General features: G+C 39.1%; 1 long non-coding RNA gene across 1 annotated transcript; it reads left to right on the forward strand.

Annotated features, from left to right (window-relative positions):
• The first annotated feature begins 439 nt into the window (after positions 1-439).
• Positions 440-3,728, forward strand: LOC139437875 (uncharacterized). Its single transcript, XR_011647796.1, has 2 exons — positions 440-1,218; positions 2,251-3,728. It is a non-coding gene; the product is annotated as an uncharacterized lncRNA (long non-coding RNA).
• Positions 3,729-9,437: the final 5,709 nt, after the last annotated feature.

Here is a 9,437-nt window from a genome sequence, read left to right on the forward strand (position 1 = left end):
AATTCAAGTGTAAACTAAATAAATGGCTGCCTGATAGAATAAGGTTAAATGGCCACTGGAGTTTTATTATCTCCAAAATCAAAAGGGGGGTGGAGGGGGAGAAGTCTCCTGCCTTGACGGTCAGTGTTCCTAAGAGTGGCAATTCATGAGAGAAAGCAGTCTGTCTCCCTGAGGCTTCAAATAGCCTCAGTAAATATATATAAAATTAATCTTGTTACTTATCCAAAATTCTGCTAATTTCAAAGTAAAATATAAAGTTCTAAAACAAAATGGTGCTAAGGCATTGAGAACATTTTGGTTATTACAATCCATTAAGTAAGAAAGAAAATTCTTGTGGTAAACTGCATGGTCATAGTGCAAATTAAGAAGAGTTTCAAAAGTCTTTGAAAAGTTTAAAGTAACTAAAGTCATGTTGTTGTGCCAAACTATTCATGTCTGCCTATTTGCTCAAATTGTTGAGGTTAAATATGCAGTTATATTTATAAATATTCTTAAAGCCCAAATTGAACTAAGCAGGATGAGAAAGTCATAGAAATCTGATTATGGAAACAATTGGGAAAGGGCCTCCTCTTTGCAAGAGCTTTTAAGGCAAGACTAGGTGTGGCAGATTAAACCTATCTACTAGGCTAGGGAATTAAGAATCAGTTTGCCTGGTAATTTCCCAGTTTAAACCTTTGTCAGCCATAAATTGGAAAAAAAACAAAACAAAACAAAACAAAGATTAGGTTAATTTTCACAGAAGAAAAATGTTGATGTAACCCGGCGGCCTGCTGCCTCAGTCTCCCACTCCCGGGTTGGACAGCAGTGGAGGAGACCAGTTTAGGCCAGTCCTATGGGCAGTGGAAGGATGCCCAAGAAGGAGCTAACTAAGTCGGTGCCATTTCAGCACTAAATTCTATTCCTTATTTGACAAAGGGGGGGAGCAGGTAAAAACTAAAATGGTTGGAATGTGATAGAAGAAGCAGTTAAATCAAACTTTTGCATGGGAAAGTTAAATCTCAGATAAGCTGTAACTTCTGAAGTATCCAATCTATGGAAAAACAGGAAGAGCTTGCATGCTAGGCTTAGGGGTATAAATTGTGTCATTTTTCTTTGTTTGGGGCACCAGCCATATCTGGCTCTGCGCCCCTTCTTGCAAGATTGAGAATAAAGTATTTTCTTCTCCACAATCTGGTGAGCCTTATTTTCTTCCAGAAGATTTCTTTCCAACAAAATAAGGTAATTAGTGGCTCTATTAACAAATTTCAGTAAGTAAAGGAAAGTCCATAAAAACTATGGAGAGATCTTTCCTGGGTTATGATTTTAAAAAAATTAAGTAATTGTGTAATGTGTTTTGAAACCTGGAAGTCAGTATGCATGTGTTTTAAAACCTGGTAGTCAGTTATGCTTTTAAATTAATAATTTTCATAACTTAAAGAAAAGAAGTTTTTAGCTTCCTGTAAGGGAAAAAGAGAACATTCCTTGCATAAACTATTATGGTTTCAATTTTATTTAACTTGAGTGTAATCTCCCATAGTTAATTTATAAACTAAATTAACATATGTACAAAATCTTTACAGTAATGAAAATTGTAAGTGAAAATTGTAAGTTCACATTGGTGAAATTAGGCTAAAGGGAAAAGATTGTAGATATGCTCTCTTAAATAGAGAGTAAATTTCTTTCATTGGTAATTGTAATTTAGTAAGTTTATTTAAACATGAGGTGGCTAGTCAATGTGGTTATAGTCAATTATAAAGAGTTTGTAAAACATCTTCCAAACTGAAAATGTTTAAATAGTTCTAGTTGTAGAAGTTATTGTTAACTAAAGAAACTTAGATTGGTATTGGTAGCAGAAATAACTTCATAATAATAAACCTGTCTGAAGGCCACTGCAAAATACACATTTAAGTAAATGGTAATAAAAAGTTGTCTTGATTCTATTGGAAAAATTGTTTTCATTCTAACAATGAAAAATAATATTTTTCCTCTATTACTAAAGTAAAGCACCTACTGTTATCTTCATAGTAAAATTGTGTAAGTAACTAGTCATTTGATATATGTATTGCGTTAAGTTGTTTAAAATATATATAAAACAAGGAATAAACTTTAACATTGTCAAACTCTTGTGCATTCGAACCAGGCCTTGTATACATTACAGGTGGCCTCTCCATGTGAGTTATTGGCTAGGCTGGTCACTGACCCCTCAATTAAAAATATGTGCTATATCAGTCTCTGGTTCTGCTCCTGAAGTCGATGGAAACTATATTGCAGTTTCAAGCTCCTGCAGCCAATAATGACTCGGTACAAGTGTACAATGGATATCGCCTCCAGACTGGCACTGTTCCATGGTGCCAGAGAGCACTATGCACCAGGCTAGTAGAATACTGGAAAATCTCTGGAATACTGGAAGGATGCTGCAACTTGCTCACTGCGTTGAAGAACATGCTAAGTGGAGCCATGATACCAGGAGACTGTAAGTAAAACTTAAACACAATTGGCATTATGGCCTGCTTTCATGGAGAGATAACATGTAAAGTATTACAAACCTGAAACTCAAAACTAATAATGGCAACTCTGAATCCTTATGCATTAAGTAATACATTAGTTAATATTAAGTGCTGTACTTTTATCCTGTACTAAATATATGCCTAATAATTGTAATGTTATCTTTTCTATTTTGGATCAAGTGCAGAAGTATATTAGACATGTTAAATTCCTGGTAAAATCATTTTCTAAACAGTTAATAACATGTCTATAGAATAAGGTGGCAGTCTCAGCCAGTCTCAAGTTAGCAAAAGTGAGGCTTGCTTGCTGATGGTGAGTCACCTATTGAACAAGTCAAAATTGCTAGAAATTGTACAATGAAAACCAAGGTGTAAAAATCTTTATTCTGTAGTTCTGATCACTCCCACAGGTGAAAACTAAGAGTATTTCCAAATTAGTGTTCTAATCCTGCGTGAAGCCAGTTGCCCAAGGAGTGCCAGTTCACCAGGAGCATCTGACAGAGCGAATGAGTGTCAATCATTGAAGAGCTTGGAATGTGTCTTCAGACAAAGCTAAGTGTCTGTTGCAATTTCTCTCTAAAGATGGATAACTTAAAAAAGAATATATGCTGTTCCCACCAGCTTTTAAGGAGTGTCATCTTTATAGGCACCTAACCTTGTCTACCTCTGTAATCCAATGTGTCCTCTTTTAAAAAAACGGGTATTCCAAATTTTTAATTAAGTTTGTTTCTTTCAGAGTGAACATCTTATTAACCATATGAAAACTTCATCCAACTTCGTACAGAATGCCAGATCCATCTTCCTCCAGTTAGAATAAATTAAGAGTTTTACACCTTATTAGGCAATGACTACAGCCCATGGCCAGCAGGAAGCAGTTACAGAAAAGAGATCGTCTCCCTTCAGCACCCCTTTTAAATTAAAGGTGTAAACTCTTTAAGAGTAAAAGAAAAGTAATAGATGGATCTGGAACCTGACTGGAAATCCACGTGAGTGCCAGTGGCAGCAGAATAACTGCAGGAGGCCCCTGCCCAAGTTTCTGCTGTCCAGAATGAAAAGTTCTAAACTTCTAAAAACGGTCCTGGATGCTGTACTAAAGACTGATAAATAATCAGTCAAGACAACAAACAGCCATCCACCTCATAGCTCCAACAATAATTATGCCAAAGCTTAGCAAGTTAATCTTTGGCAGAAAGGGGGGAATGATGTGGGCTATGGGTGGAAGGCTCTTTGTCTCTTCAGAGATAACTAAGTTGTTTGACTTGTGGGTGTGAAACGGTAAGAGGCTGCAGTCCTGCTCTTGGGGACCAGCAGGCTCCAGTCCCAGGAAATGTTTAACAAAGCAAGGGCTATAAACTTTAAGTATTTAGGGGAAATGCAAAAACCAAGGCTTATCTAAAATGTCTGGAGTCCTTGCTAAAAGCTTACCTAAGATGTGGAAGAGATATATGCTAATTGAAGCCTATTGAGAACTGAAACAAAGGGACGATTTGGCCTTTCCTCTCTGTATAAAAGACGTTTGAAAATCTTGTTCCGGGCTTGGGATTCAAACAGAAAGCTCCCGAGTCCGGCCGGCCATCAATAAACCATTTTTCCTTCTCAAAATCATTCCTGAGTCCTGGCCTCTCTATTCTCAAATAATTGAACTTCTCTTAAATTCCACAACAAGATCATTTTAGAACACTGCATATCTTGTAAATTAATTTTTATTTTCATACATTAATGTTCCCTCTTTTTGTTGTCAATTTCAATGGGTTTTGACAAATGCATGTCATGTGCCTACAATTACAGCATAATGTAGAATAGTTTCATTGCTCTAAAAATTTTCCCTGTGCCTTACTGATTCAACCCTTCTGCCCCTCCATATGCCCCTAGCAACCAGTGATCACACTTTCTTTTATATGAAGTCTCTGTAAAATTAAGGCTTTGTATGATGATTTTGCCTGAACATCTTGTGATAAATAACATGACTTCACTACTTTCTTTTTTTTCCTTCTGTCTTTTCCTTGCAGCAGTTTTAACAATGAGGAATGCCATGATTTTTTTTTATTTCCTTATATTCTTTACCCAAAAAACGATTGTAGACACTTTTGTTTTTATAGTCTATACCCTTTGCTAGACAGTGAAGGGCACCAATGCAGAACCCAAATGGATTCCTCCAATGAATGGATGAATTTCACTTAAAATCCATACAATGTAGAACTGGGAAATTAACTGAAAGTGGGTCAGGGATATTTAGTTAAATAGTGCTCACGGGATCCTCTAAAAGGGGATCAGTTTCATAAACAAAATCTAGAAATTAATTACTTCTCTACAAAATATGAATTATGAATATGTTAGTAAGTCTTTTTTTTCATTAATTCATTTATTTTAATTGTATTTTTTGAAGATACATAGATCACAAAAAATGATACATTAAAAAGCATGAGATTCCTATGTACCCCACCCCCACCCCCCAGTCCCCTCACATTTTTAAAAAAATGTTAGTCATGTCCTTTCTCTATTTCTGGATAGTCACACCAAGCAGATGGAGACAGGAAATGTAACACGAATTCTAGAATTTCTTCTTTGGGATTCTCAGAGTAACCAGAATTCCAGTCCTTTGACTTTGTCTTTGGCCTCTTCTTGTCCATGTTTGTTGCCACTATCTTTGGGCATGTGCTCATCATCCTGGCCACTGTCAAAGTCTCCCACCTCTGCACACCCATGTACTTCTTCCTCTCTAACCTGACTTTTTCTGGCATTTGTTTTATTCTTCTACCACCACGAAGATGCTGGTGAGTATCAAGAAGCACAGAAGTATGATAACCTATGAAAGTTGCTCACCAAGATATACTTGTTCATTTTCTGTGGAGGGTTGGACAATATGCTTATTAATACAATGGCCTGTGAAAGCTTCAAGGCCATCTGTCAACCCCTGCAATACATGGTCATCACTCAAACCCAGCTTTGTATCCTCCTTATTCTGGGTTCCTGGATAGTGAGTGCCTGCATTTCTTGATAGAAAGCTTAATAGTCTTGTGACTATCATTTTGTAAACACTTGGAAATCCACCACTTTTTCTGAGTATATAATCAGATGACCTAACTTGCCTGATCTGATACCTTCATCAATGATGTAGTGATGTTTTTTGCAGCTGGGCTGCTGGGCGGAGGACAATTGATTGGCATCATTTACTCCTATTCTAAGATTGTTCCCTTCATATGTGTAATCTCATTATTTCTGCAGGAATATAAACATTTTCCGCCTGTGCATCTCATCTAAGAATTTTCTCCTTATTTTACTGTATGAGTCTAGGAGCGTATCTTAGTGCTTTTGTGCTGCATAAAGCACATGCAAGTGCAGCAGGCTCAGTGATGTATGCTGTGTTCACACCCATGTTGAACACCTTCATCTACAGTCTTATGAATAAAGACATAAAGGGGCTTTGAAATTATTTCTGAGCAGAATGCCAAAACTTTTTCTTGGTCCTGGATTGAAGAAATGCTGTGATTTCAGGGCTCAAACACTCAGAGATAGAAATCATGATTCTTTAAACTTTCTGATACTAAGACCTACATAAGAAGTGTCACATATAACCCTAATAAATATGTTGAAGGAAAAGTTGAAGTCATTCATTTTATTACTAAAGAAAATAGTTGCTTTTGATATCTTATATTTTACACTAATGATTTCCATTTGCAAGTTATTTTATGCAATGGAGTACAGGAATGAGTTGCGTGTTCTGTATTATGTTAATGGGAAATAAATAAGACTCTATTCTTGTAAAAAATGACTGCCTTTTTTTTCTAAATTTCTTAAACATTGAAGGTACTGTTAGTGGGTAACTTGTATACTGATGCTATGATTAAATTTCTAGACTTAATTTTTACAAGAACTTTCAAATTTCATGGCAAAAGGATGACTTAAAAAAGAGTTTAGAATCCTGCTGATTTTTTCCTAGGAATGGTATATCCTGAGTCATGGCACAATTTATTCAAAAACAAACCTACATGTCCATCCAAGAACTACTGCTTACCCATAATGGAGACTCAGAAATAATCAATTTTTCATACACTTCCTTTAAATCACCTGTAAAAGCAGTGTGATCATGAAGGCTGTTTTCAAATATCTGAAGAAATCCTAGAAATAAGAAGCTGCTGATTCTTCTGATGATATCAGTGAGTTATTACTGCACTTGTATCATCACCTGCCTGGAATTGTTCAAATACAATATCAGGGTTCCAGAAAGAGCAGTAGAAACACTTCAAGGTGTCTTGAAGCTTGCTGATACTCACCATACATTCTCTTTGCTAAAATAAATGTTAATTTATCTGAGTCAAGCTTAGATACAAAAGTAGGAGAGCTAGAGTCTTATTGAAAAAAATGAATTCTGGGAATTTTTGAAAATTGGGCCTATCTCTGCATACTTTCTACCAACATATATAAACCATGATTCAGTAAAGTTCAATTAGAACCTTTGAGACGCAAGATTTCCACTTCTGCCTTAACAGCAGAGTTGAGTTCTTGATAAAGAAAGTGAGACACAAACATATATTTAATAAGCAGACATAAAATCCTCTTTCAGAATGTCATGTTTCCCTCAAATTAAAATATTACCTCCATACTCTTTATCTCATATTCATTTTTTCTCAAGCTGAAAAAACTAAGCCAGAAGAATTGGGTAAAAATCTATACCACCCCACTGCCAACAGCTTACAGCAGTGTGTAAACATCTCTTCAAGTGCCTTTTTTTTCTTATTATTTTAAGTATATGCAGAGTAGTGGGATTGCAAGGACATCCAAAGTCTGTCTTCCACAACAGCTGCCCCATCTTACATTCCCCCCAGCAATGATGGAATATTCCTATTTCTTCACATCCTCTCCAACACTTGTTACATTCTGTGTTTTTTGCCCCAAATCAGCCCTTCCAATAGATGTGAATATTATATCTTTTTGGTTTTGATTTGAATTTGTGATCAACTAATGACATTGAGCATCTTTTCAGGTGCTTTCTGGAACTTTGTGTATATTCTTTGGAGAGTTGTGTGGCCCCATTTTTAATTGAACTTTTGGTTGGTAAGTTGAGGGATTTCTTTATATATTCTGGCTATTAAGCCCTTTTTGGATATGTGGTTTCTAAATATTTTCATCCAATGCATAAGTTGTCATTTGATTTACATGATAAAAATACTTTGAAGCACAAATGTTATTTTCTTTTTAAATTTTGATGTGGTCCTGATACATATTTTTTCTTTTGTTCCTTGTGCTTTGGGTGGAAAGTATAAGAAATCATTGCCTAACATAAGGTCTTGAAGATATTTCCCCATTTCTTCTTCTAGAATTTTGATAAGTATAGCTCTTATATTTAGGTCTTTGATGCATTTGTGACTGATTTTTGTAGAAAGTGTGATGTAAGGGACTTTTTATCTAGTGATAAAATCCTTGGCTAGCAGTTTTTTTTCTTTAAACACATTAATTATTTCAGGTTGCCCCATTCTTGCCTCCAAGGTTTCTGATGAGAAATTGGCATTCCATCTAATTGGGACTTCCTTGTACATAAGATGTTGTTTTTTTTCTTGCAGCTTTCAGTACTCTCTCCTTGTCCTAAGCATTTGATTTCATGATCACTCTATGAAGGGGTGTATTCTTATTCATATTTATCCTATTTGATGTTCTCTGGGCTTTTGCTAAGTTTAGGAAGTTCTGTGTCCATATTTCTTTGAATATCCTCTCTTTTCCTTCTGGGATTCCCACATTTTGAATATAAGTATGCTTGACGGTGCCCCTGAGATGTCGGGTTGCGGCAGCTTGCTCGGTCGGTAGAGGTGGGGTCTGGCTGCGGACGAGGGGTCGGTCCAGCTCTGGACGAGGGGTCGGTCCCGCTTGGGACGAAGGGTCGGTCCCACTTGGGACGAGGGGTCGGTCCGGCAGCAGATGAGGGATCGGTCTCACAGGGGTTGCTCGGTTCGGCTGACGGGGTCGTCCGGCAAAGCCGGCGACGAAGGGGTCGCCCGAAGAAGCAGGCGACGAACTGGGGACAAGGGAGGCCAGGCCCTTGTCGGGGGCTCTCAGGACTGGAGGGCGCATGGCAGAAGAACTACCGCGGAGACAAGGTAAACACGCAAGTCCACTTTATTGAGGGAGAGGCAACAGTTTTATAGGGGCTGGGGAAGGCTGATTGGTCGAAGCCACGCCCTGTTCTGATTGGTTGCCGGCGAAAGGTCAGTGGGCGGTACTGGTCGGGGGGAGGGGTGGTGGTTAGGGATTGGCTGTCGCTGTTGCTGGGGGAAGGGGCAGGGTTTAGGGATTGGTGGCTGCTGTTGCTGGGGTGGAGGGCAGACTGGATTTTTCCGCCCACGCCTGGCTGTTGCTGCTGTCGGGGGAGGGGAAAAGGGCAGACTGGATTTTTCCGCCCACGCCTGGCTGTTGCTGCTGTCGGGGGAGGGGAAAAGGGCAGACTGGAATTTTCTGCCCTGCGCCTGTGCAGGGAGAAGGAAGAAGAAGGGTGCCGCCCCACAAGGCATCGGGTGGCGCCATCCGGGAGGAGGGGCGGCCGCGGAAGCATGGCTGCCGAGAAGGGGAGACCCAAGGGCACTCTGTGCCCATGCCGAGCTCCCTTCAGGGGTGGCGGTGAGTCCGACCAGCCACCCTATTATGGGGGCAGTGGCTTGGCCTGCCGCGGCTGCTCCCCCGCCAGGCCAGCAAACCACACTTCAGCCCGAGGGGTGACCGCATTTCCCCCTTCTTTTCAAATAAGGGCCAGGATGGCAGCAGCATCAAGCAGCCGAGGCCCAAGAGGCAGTAAGCAATGAGGGAAGCGGGGCTGAAGAAGGAGGTGAGTATGACAGGGATATAAATGTACAATTTAGGGGGCGGTATCCTGCCGTTGCAAGGAAGGGTGGCCAATGTCAAATTCTTGTTGATCTCGGCGGCTATAAGATCCATCTGTTGTTAAAAGTCCCGAATGACAGCACG

The sequence above is a fragment of the Dasypus novemcinctus genome, chromosome 30 (assembly GCF_030445035.2).
Source record: "Dasypus novemcinctus isolate mDasNov1 chromosome 30, mDasNov1.1.hap2, whole genome shotgun sequence".
NCBI lineage: Eukaryota > Metazoa > Chordata > Mammalia > Cingulata > Dasypodidae > Dasypus > Dasypus novemcinctus.